This window comes from Diuraphis noxia, unplaced genomic scaffold, assembly GCF_037042655.1.
Source record: "Diuraphis noxia isolate RWA-SAM2 unplaced genomic scaffold, SU_Dnox_SAM2 contig0001, whole genome shotgun sequence".
NCBI classification, from domain to species: domain Eukaryota; kingdom Metazoa; phylum Arthropoda; class Insecta; order Hemiptera; family Aphididae; genus Diuraphis; species Diuraphis noxia.
In genome coordinates, this window is record NW_028301711.1 from 102,508,975 (window position 1) to 102,524,894 (window position 15,920).

The 15,920-nt window shown below is 28.3% G+C and overlaps 1 pseudogene across 1 annotated transcript in view; it reads left to right on the forward strand.

Annotated features, from left to right (window-relative positions):
* LOC149062941 (uncharacterized) overlaps positions 1 to 10,072 on the forward strand; it is a 31,840-nt pseudogene extending 21,768 nt beyond the window's left edge. Inside the window, exons 2-6 of the transcript XR_016189746.1 lie at positions 872 to 1,104; positions 2,311 to 2,644; positions 6,429 to 7,124; positions 8,420 to 9,811; positions 9,941 to 10,072. The product of XR_016189746.1 is annotated as an uncharacterized LOC149062941 (transcript). The remainder of the gene's footprint in view (positions 1 to 871; positions 1,105 to 2,310; positions 2,645 to 6,428; positions 7,125 to 8,419; positions 9,812 to 9,940) is intronic.
* The last annotated feature ends 5,848 nt before the right edge of the window (positions 10,073 to 15,920 follow it).

Below are 15,920 nucleotides of genomic sequence, written 5' to 3' on the forward strand. Positions count from 1 at the left end.
GATTATTAATTAACCCTTAATAAGTGTTTTGTTGTTAATTCAATACTAGATTTGTACGTGTGATAGTTAACAATACAATCTATATTATTATGTTACCACAAGTCTAGAAACGTGAATATTTTGTATTTTTAATTTTTTGTTCTTATGTTATGTTAAAAATGTATTATTCTATCATAGAAATAAAAATATTATATGATTTTAAATCCATTGTATAATCAACAATCAACCACATTTTATAAAATATTACAATTTACAATGATTGCACTTTTATTTTCTTGGGCTTTTTTTCCGTGGTTTTTTTTGGTTTTTTTTTCCGTGGCCATTTTTTCCGCCTCCCGGTTAGGATTGACTGATAGATAGACTCTCTTTAGAATCATTTTTCGTATACAAAGCGATTGATTTATCATAAAACACTCAAAAAAGTCAATACTTTTTGAAATAATGAGTTTTGTTTGATAAATCAATCACCCTGTATAATGATAATATACCTTTTATGTAATAGTATTAAGACAACCACCAAAAAACAAATAAAAAAAATAAAAAAATTAAAAATAAATTCAATATATTAATTACTGAAGATCATGATGGTAATATAACCATAAATAACATTTACTTGCAATAAGTAACGTAATAAGATATTTAAATTAGTCATATTCCTTTATCCCTAAAATGTATTATTTTTAAAGAATGTTACCTAGTGATGTTTATAATTATTAATAATCATATTATTTTATTAGTGGCCTTATTATTTTTATTTAATGACCATACATTTTATTTAAAAAAAGTTTATTCAATTATTCATAATTTATTTAATACAGTATCAAATATATACATCATTTACTATATATTTTTCTTGTTATCTGTTTTTTAGGGATGTTACAAGTCTACGATATTATTGCATATTGAGTTGGTAACACTGTAACGACCAACTGTAGACGATGGACGCCACAGTCTCGGGATGTGTTTTTAATCGTCGTCATTTCACGTTTTGTATGTTTACTTGTACGACGCACTTTACAGTTGTACCTTACCGTTGATACATCAGAAATTTATTGCGTTCAGTTTTTGGTTGCAACAGGTGGTTGTTTATTATCGTCGTCACTGGTGAGCATAATATTTTATTATTAATGTACTTTTGTATAATATACTTTATTTTACAAAATAAACTGGCAGATAAAATTAACTGTAATTTAATAACTGAATTTCAATAGAATTTCAAAAAATTTGATTTTTAATTTAGGCATATAATTATATGATAATTTATTTTAAATTATATATTAACAGCCAATGAAATTCATCGATTATTAGAACAAAAGTTATTACTTATTAAAAAGTCAGTTAATTATACTTATCAGCAATTTATGTTACTACACCCAGCATATTTTCATTTCTTCGTTCTTAGATTCTATTCTATTTATATATATATATATGTATATAATTAAGTCAATCATTTCGAAACTAACTGCTTAATATATATCTGTATAGGTAATAATACTAATAAGTAATAACACTCTTAATATATAATTTTTGTCATCATCATGCATGTGGTGGCAGAGACCACTACTGCTATAAATCTTGCCATTCATTTTGAACACCAACGGCGTAACCACGGTGACCATTGTCACTTCTCTACACTCTCGCTACTCTTCGCATTCGGCGATACTCGTTTGCACACAGTACACAATTTTTTACCTGTAAACTGACAACTCGTTTGTATACAGCTGTTAAATTAGACTTATATTGTTACGTGTCAGCAAATTTCGATAAGATACATGTAATTGATTAACTAGTGTGTGGTTCTAAAGAAGCATTTCATTAAAATTAATAATATAGTAAATACAAACATAACATTGAAAAATCATGACAAATTTAATTTAAATTAAATCAACAAAAAAAGACATTTTTAATCACGCTGGTTATAAACAGACAGTCCTAAGCCTGTAAAAGTGAGAAGGAAAGTTTTTGAAAACAATCTTAAACATTATTTTTGTTAAGGGTTTTAGTAGACTTTAACTATATTTTATGTACGCAAACGAGTCCTACGTTTTGGGTCATTTATCACAGGTATTAAAATTTCGTGCGCAATCGAGTCGTAAAAGGATAAATGTGCGCAAACGGGTATCGCCCTTCGCATTGTGTATTCTACCCTTAGATCGAAAGCACCTGCTCGGGGTGGACCACCCACGAGAAAGGTTAAGATTGGACGACTACACAGCATGATGCGCTTGCATCCCTCCCACCGCCTTAATAATGTACACCAAAGTAGAAATCATATTGTTATTTTTTTTTTCATCCTACCGTTTTGGTTAGCACACGAAAATATATATAACATACTAACCGAAATAACTGCATCAGAGAGACTTTAATAATGAAAGTTGAAGACGAGCCTTCGATTTGCACCACTGAAGTGTCGGTATTACGGCCATCAGCCTTGACACTGATCATTATAGCGTTGAAATTCTGCATGTTTTTCTTCTTGCTGCGATGGGCATCTGCCAAGCACTGGCAAAAGCCGACTGATCACAAGCATAAGCATGGGAATGTCGCCAACGTGAAAACGTTGCAGTCCAAAAAAAAAAAATCAACGTCTACCGCAGTCAAACTGAAGAATAACAATATCAAAGATAGCACAGTCCGGCTACAGGTACATCAGTATCTAGTTTGTAATAGGGCTTCAAAGGTAAAAATCTTCAGTAATTTTCAAAATAATCGGTCAACTAAAAACAAATTATTTGGGAAAGGATGGGAAGTTTATAAACAACTTTTTTTGTTGTAGTTTAAAAATTAATAACCAAACACTTGACATATTCTCCAAATATTTGTATAAACAATTTCTAGACGTATTATAATCTTAAAAATATTTTGGCTCTTTTTTTGAATTACGTTAGTAATGTTAGTGACGAATTTTTCCAAAATTTGAACTTCAAATGCTTATAATAAAAATGTATGGTCGAGTATTTTTAATATACTTAAATTTTTATTATGGTATTGACTTTTTTTAGTTTGCACGTTAATAGAAATAATTGGTAACCAATATTATATGTTATGAATATTGACATAATAATTGTTATGTAATAAATAAGATTTGTTTTTATTGAAAATAAGTTTAGCTTACCGTATAACTAATCAAATTATAAATTTGTAATAAAATATCATAAGAATTATTGTCAAGAATCTTAACTGTCTCCGAATATTATTTTTCGTATAACAATGAAATTATTATATTATTTAATTTATATTTATTACATATCCATCAGACACTAACCTACTGGACAGTGACCAACATAAAGTGTACAGTAAGGCAAGGCCGTAACTGAAAAAAAATTCTGGGGGGTTCAACGTTTTTTTAAACTATAGATATTGAAAATTGTCATTACCTAACCACTAAAATATAAAAATGTTTCTATATTTAAAAATTTAGGTTGAGGGTTCGGATCCCTGGACCCCCTCCAAAGTTACAGCCTTGCAGTGAGGTAAACTCAGAAATTACTTTACAGAATAACTACTTCCCCTGTTATTTTTTTTTGTATTATTGAAGACTTTATATTAAAATAGTTTTGTATTATTTATTTTTATAATAATTGAGGAGATTTTTGATATTTTGTAGAGCATAGATCTCTGGTTTTTTTCATCTGGTAATATATTTTCTTTTCACAGTAATTATTTAAAGATTTTAAAATATTTTATTTTATCCAAATTACTTATTATTATTTGAATAACATGCGTGGAGGTCCAAATGCACACATAAATTTACTTAAGTATCAGATAGCATAGATAAAGTAAAAATATAAAAAAGATTTTTGGTAATTTGTTTTTTGACATTGGGTTTTAGTAGTCATATAAAAATCATAGTTAATTAATATTTTGATCCATTCTAAGTAGATTAAATATTTTTAATTTACTTTTAACTCCTGACGCCTGAAAATGTAATGCCAGTTTTTTCATAAGATATTTTTATTGGATTAAATAAAAACCGAGAAATTCACTCTGCTGTGTATTGTAGGTATCGACTATCAAGTGTTTCTTTTAACTGAGTAGCACTCTGGAAAATGTATACTATATACAATTTGAATTAAATGATAACTCATTACATACTAAAAACGATTCTGAGCGGAGACGTGCTGTCAGTTTATGTTTCTAACTTTATTTTAAATTTACTTATATAATAGTATAATATATAAATAATTTGTTATTAATAGTAGTTAGGTATTGGTTATTTGATATTAGCCATAACCAATAGGTATACTGCAGGTTAAACACATCTTGACTAAAACAAATCTTATTTATTGTACATCAATTATTTTAATATTTTTCTTTGTAATACTAAATGTATTACCAGTTTAGCCCGAGGATAAAACAAACTTCGATGGCTGATTCACCTAAACTAATATGTGGTTATGGTTTTAGTAATACTAATAGCGTGTAAGCTACCCTTATAGCTGGTTAAATCTGTTATCTAATTATTTAGACCTTCCTAGGATCGTCAAAATCGTATTTTCCGATTCTATTATATGCGCATATATACCTATAGATGTTTTGGCTTTTACATTATGTAATAATTAATTTGGTCATAAGTTGTAAATTTGGTAGTAGTTTTAGATGTAATCTATAGAGTATTAGAGTAATTTTTTTTGTATTTAATCTACACACTTTATCACTTGTAAATAATAGCTATTACTCAATATCTTAAGTTTAAATATAATTAGAACCAATTTATGGATTTAATCACAATTTAAATATACAAAAATATATTTAGATATCGATAATATTTTATAGAGGTGGGTTGAACTAAAAAATGTGGTTAACCAAACTTGAGCCGAAGCGAATTGTATACGGAACCGAACAATTTAATATGATGACTAAATTCTGTAATTATGTTCTCTTATAACACCTAAATCTGTTTAATTTCGATAATATTAGATAATTTCAACATTACACAACTATTCAAATATGTAGTAATTAGTAATAAATAAAGCTTTTATATATTTTTAATCGATACTTGATTTCAAGGAAATTTTTTTATAGATTAAGTTTTGTGTGAAGAATTTTTATAATGATGACTTCAATAATAGTTAGATAATTGTTATCTTAGTTATAGTTATTGTAATATTATATCATACTATGTATAATGATGACATTTTGGCGTGAATAATTTTGGTGACATTATTAAGAAATGCCAACGAATTCCCCATGGTTATTATTTATACATTATTTAAAAATATGCACTTACACTTCAAAATATTTAAAATATGCATTAAAAAAACTAATGTATATAGGTACCAAATGTTTGGGCATACGTAAACTACGCCCAAGGTGTTATCCATATGTCAATATAAATTTTATAAGGCTATATCCTATTTGCGCCCCAGAGTATTACATTTGCGCACCGAGGGATATGGGCAGATGCGCCCGAAAGATAAGGTACTACCTGTCGATTTATAACCCATATGCGCCCATTTCGTATGCAACGTTGCCGTTTTCAACGATTCATATTATTATAGATTATATTTATCTTGATAAATACTTAAATTAAGTAGATTGGTAGATTATATTATAATCTATTATTTAGACAATTATTAGTACTTTAATAATTATAATTGTCTTTAATAATATAATTTAAATTTTATTATTTTTTCAACATTTTGGGGTTAAAAAAAGTTGTCAATATAACAATAGCTAAAATTAAATTTAGGAATTATAAATTCTAGAATGGGTTATGATTTCGGGCACAAATGGTTTGCACCGTATTTAATAATAAGAAAGAAAAAATACATTTTAAATATATTTTTTAAGTAAAGAATAAAACTAAATATAAATACATAGATAGGAGTATACTAACTGAATTTTGGAAAAATCAATTTTTTTTTTATAAATAATTTAAATAAATATCTTACAACAGGTATCAAAAATATGTTTTTTTGTTCTATTATTGTACTTATTAAAATAATATTTATTTTTTAATTTAATTCTATTAATTATTTATATTTTATGGATGTAACGAATTAGAGATTGTAATTTAGTAATTTAGTTAAATTTTTCAAAAATATGAATTTTCCATACGCAATCAAATTTTGAAAATATTTGTCACTTTTCGAACCTCTGTTATTATGTTTTTAATTTTTTTTCTATTAATATTGATAAACATTTGGATTTGATAAAAAGCGATATTTTTTGTTATAAATATATGAAGTTCAAATTAGGTATAAATACGATTTTCAAATGACGAGTGATGAATTTATTTACTTTTAGTTGAAAAGTATTTTTCATGGAGATCAGGAACTTTAACTAATTGGATTAATTGTATGATAATGTCCATTTAAAATGTATACCGTTTTACTTATAGTGAAATAAATAAATATAATAATTAATAGCAATTTATTAATTATATGATACAATTTTTTAATTTCTGTATTCTTCATTTTCAACAGGAGAAGAAAGAAAATAAAGTAAATTTAAAAATGCAAAAGCAACAGAAAAATAAAAACTTAAAGAATCAAAGTCTGGAAGAGAAGAGGAATCATACAGATGCACTGAAAATAGAGATCCGTCGACAAAGACAGGAAATTCATTTAAATAAAGAAACACTGCATAAACAGGCGAGACAGGCACGCAGAGAACAATCACAAGAACTAGAGAAGCAGAAACAGACAAAAAAAGATGATCATCAGCAATTAGAAAAAAATCTACTTCAGGAAGAAGAACAAAAGCTGAACAACATTCCATCACCTGCCATTATCAATATTCCCGCTACGCTGACTGAATCTGTAACAATACCAAACGCAATTGATGATCAATCATCAATCCAGAGCCGCCAAGTGATCAATTCTGAAGTCGACGAGAGAGAGAATATTGAGAACGGTGCTTCGGAGAAAACTTTACGAGTTGAAAATCACAAAGAGTTGCGAGCGGAGTCCAAAAAAATGAAAAAACGTTGTAAAGCGAAGATCGATGAACTGCTACAGACCCCGACTCAGATTACGGAAGTGACCCACGAGCTCCGTGTCATTGAAGCAACAGAAAGAACGTTGAAAGACCACACGGAAGTTCAAGATTTGTGCGGGAACAACAAACTTTCGGAACGCTTGGAAGTGCATACAGAAAGTAAAATAGAACATGGACCCGAGGTAACATAATCTTAAATTTTTTAATACGTAACTGTCGTGACTTTAACCACCCCACTTGTTTAGTAAATTTATACTGTTCCTTAATACATTAATTAGTTGAATGTGGTTGAATAATAATGAGTTCTTATTAAAAGCATGACCATGGTTTAATTGCAATATTACGCAGATAAAAAAAAGTTTTCTTCACGTGAAGAATTTCAAATTTAGGAATAGTTGTCACTTTATGAACGTAAATATTTGCTAAAAAAATGTTAGTTTTTAATATTATTTATTCATTATTTAATTGTTTTACTAAAGCAAAAATTAATTTTACTCTTAATTCTAACACACAAATATCTCCTCTTTATAAACACATTTTATGTTTAAACACAAATGCTAATTATATTCATTAAAATAAAATTTTATTAAATGATTACACTTTAAAAAATATTCTTTTTTAACCACCAACCAGGTTATAAATTCTAATTTATAATTTAATTATATGATTTATTTAATGTGTAAAGCACCCATGTGTTTGATTAATCAATCTTAAATGAATTAAAGAATTTCTTCATTCAAGCTAGGCTTTTTTTTCACTTGTTTAAATTACTTGAGTATTTTTATTTATTTTTTTAATTGCTGTATTATTTTCTCATAAGAGTTATAATAATTTACTGTACATTTCAGATATATGAAGTATGAACAATTGTTAGTATCATAATTTTAAACATTACATTATAAGTTTATCACACAAATTTATAGTACACATTGCAAAAAATACCTCAAACATTTAAGTTCGTTAAAAATATCTTCTCATAAACGAGGTTTTATGTACGAATGATTATCATTGCTCTTAAATATTATAGATTTGAACAAAACTATAAACTATATAATATTCTGCGTTTATCTTTCTCTTGTAGGTTTATTAATTTTTTTGTCTTCGTCCTAATAACAGAGCCACATGAGTTGGTTATTATTTGAACGCTACGTGCCAAAAATTACACATTTTTTTCGAGCATAACATGAAAAATATTATATATAGTTACGTCTGCTATCAGTATATATATTTATATTATGTAGTAAAAATATTTTAATTTTTTACGTGCAATCAAAATCATTTAGCTAGCCTACTCGGGCATGATTGATTATACATTTTATAAGTATTTGTTTGGCATGATTTGCTAGCATGCATGACATAGACATAATCTGGCAACAGAGATTTAAAAAAAAAAAAAAAATGATAAATTAAAACGTTGAAACTTAAACTTCATTAAATTTATATTATAATTTATTGCTTACTTTTTGTTTTATTTTAGACTAGCAGTATCAGTATTTCTGACAAGAAGAAAAAGAAAGAAAATAAAAAAATAAAGGATCAAAAAATGTTGCAAGAGCTGGAGCAACAATTATTGAGGCAGGAGCTTCGTAGACAACGAAAAGAAATTCAATTGAACGTAGAAATGATCCAGAGACAAGAAAAGCAGAAACGGAGAGAGAAGCAACAAGAATTAGAGAGACAACAAAAATTAAAGAAGGAAGAAAAGCGCCAACAACTGGAAAGAAAGCGACACGATATTCAACCTCAAAAGCATAACGCTACACCTGCCACTAATGAAATTTCTGTTGCGCCTACTAAATCGGTTAAGGAATCTGAACCGCGCCATAGCCTCCAAGATAATAAGGCTAATGTTGATGTGACGAAGAAACAAATGTGCGCTGAAGAAGACGCTTCAGTAAAAACATTCAGAACCGAAGAAGACAACGTGTTGCAAGCAGATTCCCAAAAACCGAACGAACTTCTGATTGTGAAGGTCGACAACCTGCAGGCCCCGACTAAGATTACGAGAGTAGATCACAAGTTTCCTGTCGTTGGGGCGACTCACACCAAAGATTTAACGGCTCTTCGAGATTCTGCCAGGGACACAAATCATTTGGAGAGTTCAGAAAGCGTGAGCAAGAATTTAGATAACGAGACATTTTGCGAGAAGCATGACTCAACGATCAGGAGCTTACGTGATGAAATTGATAGTATGCGTGCAAAACTCATGAATATTCGGACTGATATTGACTTAAATATTATGGTCAATGAAGTGCGTATGGAGTGTGAAATTAACAGACGAGAGGCTATTGAAAAGCTTAAAATGGATCACGAAGTGGAGATTATGAATTTGCATATGTATTATAATTCGAAGATTAATGAGCTCCATTTGAATCACGGATTGATGATGAATGATATGCAAAGAAATCATGAGGGTTTGGTCTACAATTTACGTAATTTAAATTACAGCCAGGGCGTACGACAAGAAGCTGCTTTGCAAAGTATGCGCGAGCTTAAAGAAAAAACTCGTAAAGAGCACCAACAAGAAATACAGCAAATTCGTGAGAAATATGATGGCACAATTAAAGAACACGAAGTTACAATTAAAAGACTAACTGATGAAAATGAAATTGTCTTTAATAAGGACAAGAATTTGATTCAAGATATACTTGAGATAAACCAAGGTTTGAGGTCGGAGATTGTGGACATAATAAAATGTTTACGAACAGAGCACGATACTATCATAAAAGTGTTGCGGAGTGAGTACGATTCCTCAGTGGAAATTTCAAGTCCAGATCTCACCCAGCAAAATGGAATTGTATCGACTGAAGTTGAGGGGCTTCGCCATAAGCTAGTCGAGGAGGAGCAACAGAATACCATCGTAACAACAGTAAGTACATAATATAATGCTAATGTGTATTGTATAGCATACAGTACGTTGAGGTTTAAATATTTAAAAATGTATCTGTTATCTTTAATATTCAAAATAAATTGATTTGTATTTTTTCTGTTTAAGCAGCATCAGCAGACAATCAACGGTCACGATGTTAATGATGCCGAACTAACACAATCGCTGACGACAATACTATGAATGTGGCTAAGTCTCAAGACACTATACCTCAATAAACTAAAGATGAGAAAATATTTTATGATACGGTACGTGTGTAGGATCAGTATACACTTTGTTTTAGTTTACGTATATTTAAAACTAGAAAATATTTTTAGAACAGGTCATTATGATAAAGTATGAAAAAATTATATTTCTTAAATACATTTTTAATTTTAAATGTAATTCTATCAAGATAGTATGTTATCAATTCAGTATTTGGTCAGACCATCCTACTGGCCTGTACCGTAATTTTGATTATACGTCATATTATACCTAACAATTTACATTTTTTGATTTTATGATGTAGTAGGAGTTGTTGCATACTTAATCAAACAAAATAAAATTTTTAGTTTATTTTTGGTTGTGTAAAATGTCTTAATTTTTTTTTGTGTAGGCACAAAGCTGAGCTTGTTGCACGAATATATTTCCAGCAAGAAATCAAATTGTTCATCTCAGTCGGACGGCCTACATTAGGTGAACCATTTTGAAGTAGATGTTCACAATCCACTAAACAGTCGTAAAAAAATTAAAGATTAAGATTAGTATTAAGGACACGTATCAAAATTTTATCGATGCAGTGGCGGTGAGATGATTACCAAACATACTCGTAATTAGGTATATAATTCAAAATTATGAATATTATGTAAATATTGTTTATTGTTATGGTAATTTTTGTTTATTTGTTATTATGTGTACATGAAATTATTATTACAATAACTGTTTGATCATTGTTATGTACAATATGTACCTATAATATATTAATATTAATTAATCATTTACCCTATGTAAAACTTAAATTGTGCTTCTAATTCCTTATAATGTGTCTTTCAATTTCTCATTTAATTAAATTGTTACTTATTGTATTGTGCTCTGTCCAAATTAAGAAACGTAGTCGGTGGTGATCCCAACCAGTCAATTTTCTGTATAGCAGCTTCCATGTAAAATTGCAACACCCCTGTACACGAGTTGGATGCCAACTACGTTTTTCAACTTGAACAGAGTTTAGTATTATTTATTTTCAGTTAAATATTTCTCCTATTTTTGTTTACTGATTATTTATGTTTCCATATGCATTAATTATTTGTAAACATGTGTAAAAATCATAAAAAAATATTGAATTACACTCATTAATATATTTTTTAAGTATTGAATATTAAAATCATATGTTTTAATCCAAAATACAATGCCATAACTTACAAATTATCATCAATGTACTAAGCCATTAATAATTTTTTTTTGAATTAACTTATGTTAAAATAAATATACAAGTTGAATATCTATGGTTTGTTCGTTTAAAAACGTTATTTTTTGTGATAAATCCTATGTAGTATATATGCTATTTAGGTGTATTTCAGCTTTAGTGTACTTCAGTTAACGGTCAAATCGATGTCAGCATATATAGTTGTGTGAAATAATAATTCGACCTAGACGCAAGTCGTGGATTGGATTAAGCACTTTATATATTTTAATGTAGTTTAACCTTCTTAATTTCTAATCTTTTTAGACATCTTTCAGATTTTTGTAAAATTAAATAGAATAGCTTTTGAGCATAAAACTATACACATAGGTACATTTAATATTAAGATATCATTCCTTTATTTGTGGCCAATAGACTGTGGTTTAGCTGTGAACAATTTTTTTTTTTTTTGGAGGGGTGCAAATTATAAAATACATTTCTTTCAAATAATTATTGTTAACGCTCAGACAATCTGATTTAACCTAACGTTAATAAATTGATGTTATATTTTAAATCGTACTGTATTTCAAAACCAATAAATTGTTGAAAACGCACTATATTATCGAAAATAAATATGCATTAAGAAAATCAATAAATAATTGTATTCATTCGAGTGATTGAATGACATATTGACATTTTACGTCACTAACACATTCCTACTCTTTTTGATTTTATACAAACGGCAGTTCTAATCATGATGACAACAAAAAAACGCAGAGAATCACTCTTGGTATGAGTAATAAATAATAAATGATAACATACAATATAGAGAAAAAACGTCGCAAGTAATGACAGCGTTCTCGTTCACACAATCACTGCCTAACATAGGTCTAATAGACCATCTCTATATTACATTTATAACCTAGAATTTACTTATGATTTATAATTTAAAATGCACTATAAATGGCAAACAATAAAAGGGACACAAATTTAATTTACAAATGTGAATTAATTTAGTTTAAAACTTAAAAATGAACATGCTAAAATTAAAGTTATATATTGTTGATTTTACTATTCGTTTTCTGTACTCAATGAAACAAATATTTTTATAGTTAGTGAAATGAATTATGATGAGACATTATTATTGGATACTGATTTGGTCTCTCGGGTTGTGGCGTGGTATTACAGTAAATAACGACCGGCGACTTAATACCTGCAGTATAATACACCCATTAGGAACCTCTTATTTTGTTGTTGTTATTTTTACCACCTGGCACAAGGCTTACGATCCCCATGTAACATAATTTATTGGAAATAAATAATGTTATCCAGTAAAATGTAGTCAGATGGAACGAGCACCGTCAAACCCGCCCTACCTACCTTTGTCTAAATGACGGGTGGTAGACCGGTCCCACTTAACATTCCACCCTAAAATCGTTACAACAGATATGGATAATGTGAAATAACAATAATCGGCGCCGTTTCAAGGTCTTCTCGACCGACCGTAGTCGGCCCTCCCTAACACCTGCAAGCTTCTAGAACTTCACTGCGTTTCGTCGTTCCATAAACATTCCTTTCTGTACCAGGGATGCCCAACGTGCGGTTAGCTTATTATTTAAAAAAAGCCAACATTAACTTGTTACCCGTAAATTTTAATTTTATTAATTAATCGTCGTAAACTATTGTCTATTATACACCGACTTGACAATAATATATGATGTTCGTCCGCGGCCGCTGGCCAATCTCAATTAGTTATTACTTTTGTCTAATTTCTTCCGATGATTGAAACATTTTGGCTCTCGTCGTATTTTTATTTATCCGTGTGACTCGCGAACGTTTCTTGTTGTATACTTCTGCTTACAACAACAATGTCGGCGCCAGACGTCTGGACGCATGTCGCATACCTGCACGTAGCGTATTATAATGTCGTGTTAGTACTTAATGACAAATGACGATAATGTAATTCCAGATATTATCGACAAGTAATAGCCATTAGAGACTTGACATTTTAGACGATAACTATATCATCTTGATAAATTGAGTTTATTAAGTTTTAAATGGATTAAATGTTAAATAAATAGATGGACTACGCATTGGCGGTATTTCGTGATCGTATATTACTAATACAAGCGTACATAGCTAAAACAAAAATGATCACCAAAATAAGTCGACATTATTTAAATCAATTAATGTTTTATTATATGCGTAGCTTCAGATCATGATATAAAGTAAAGTCACTTTTTCTTGGTTTTATATTTTTTCTTTTGGCACAAAAAAAAAATCATAATAATAATAATAATTTAGTTAAAATTATTTTCCTGTGCAAGTGCTTCTAGGAAAACGTGTGCATGTGGACAGTCGTAAACCATATTATAGGTACGACAAAAATTAAAAATAAATATTTTTTATCCAAAAATTTTGACTGTATTTTCGAAATAAACAAGTCAATATAGAAAAAAATTGATTTAAGTTAAGTATATCTCTAAAAGTATAAAATTGAGTATAAAGTATAAAATCTAAAATGACTCATAATATGCATTTATATGCAAAATAAAATTTCATAACTAGCTGTGAGAAAGCTTGAAACGTATTTGTATTGTATTCAGCTATTTTTGTGACTGTGCAAAACAATTTGCAAATGTTACAAGTCATCTGTCCTATATATAACATAAGATATAATGTAACATACACCAGCTAATTTTTTTGTAATAGGTTCACGAACACAATTTGGAAAACCGTTATCTATAATTGGTTATGGGTGTTATGACTTATGACCAAATAAATATTGTATCGTACAATTAAAATTGTCAAGGATTTTCGGTAGACCACATTTAAAGCACCGAGTAGAATATTTTTTGAGTCTTTGATTAATGCATCACATTAAATATTAGAAAACCTTTCAAAAGAAAACACGTAAAACGTTAATATCGAAACCATAGAGATTTCAACGAACCTTCAAATCAGATACTATATTTTTAACTTTTAGGTTACATTAATTAAGTATTGTTTGATAATATTATTTAATCATTATAGAATAATAATTATTTGTATTATTCGTCCTAACGATCATTCAAAATATGTATTTTTATTTTTAATAAAACCTAACCTTTTATAGTCTTTTAAATATTATATATGTAGCCTAGTGTAGTGTGGTGTTTTGCCTAAGTCACAAACATGTTGTAAGGTCAAACATCAGCAGGTGTCACTAGTTCCCGGAAGGGTGACCACCAGGGTTATAGTGACAAATCCTCACCACATATACACGTTTTCTAACCGACCGTACTCTAGCCCATAGTTAAAAACTTACTCAAATAAATTATGGACTAATGCAGTAATGACCATAGATGTTAAAGCATTAATTAAAATTAAAAAACTAATATTGTGTATGGTATATCTACAAAAAAAAATAATAAAAACACAATATAATAATAATATTTACACTATCGTCAAAATAAGTCAGATTATCATTGTTTATTTTAGAGGTTTAATTTTCATTGAATTATACATAATAAAACCAAAAAATTATTGTTAATGTTTGAAATTTATAATAATATAAATATAAAATTATGTTAAATTGTATTCATTATTTTATTTAAACTTTGAACATAGATTTTTTAGTTCAATGTTTCTTTAATTATTTTGTTTCATGATAGACCAATATTTGTAATTAAATTTTAATACTTTGGTAATATAACACTAATTAGCGTTTAAAAATATGTGAGTAATGTTGAAGTCTAGACATATTTATTTGATTTTGATTACCACCAGTTCGTGTTGGCTATTTGACATAATAGCTAAGGATATAAAAATACATGACATTTTTCCTAAATTAATTAATATTATTTTCGATTATCTACAGTTTTTTCTTGACCATTTCAAATTAATTGACATACCTATCTTAATTGTTTAGAAGAAATTGTTGATTAATTATTCATTAGTAGTGTACAAAATATGTAAATATGCCTTGAGCCTTATTATTCAAATATGACTAATATGAGGTATCATTATGATTATTCGATATGTAAAATATAATTTAATCAATGAATTCAGTACAGTTTAAAATGCTTATGCTTATAATATTTAAAGCTCTCGAAGTCATGCATACACTCAGTATGAATTATGAATAATAAAATGTATATAAATTCGGTCTTTAGACGTCTTATAACACGATTGTATGATCAGATATTACTAACGGCATATTTTGTTTATTTAGATTTAACGTTTGATGTTTTTGAATGATATAATTCAAATAAATATTAATATCCTGCAGAATGAATCACACAGGTGTTTAACTTAAGCACTTTTGTACGATACGATTTATTTTTTCTCTACCTCGTTTTGACACTCATTTCTTTCACCGATCGCGCGTCATTGAATGTAAAGATAGGTGCCTGAATACTTACATGTAAAACGTCTAAGCGTAATGATTTTACTATAGCAATACCTAACATTATAATATACCTATAATTTAATATTTTGTATTCATCATTGAATAATTAATAAAAAAAATAAAACTCTCAGTTGATGATATAATTAAACGCTTTGCTTCTATGGAAAAAAGTAATACTGATTTAATATTATAATTTTTATTATGTAATAATAAATGTAATACTAACTAATATGTTATTATTATTTTGAATTCTTATTCTTATTGGTTTTAAAACTCCGAAGTAAGATAAATTGTATGAAATTATTATATTTATATCTAATACC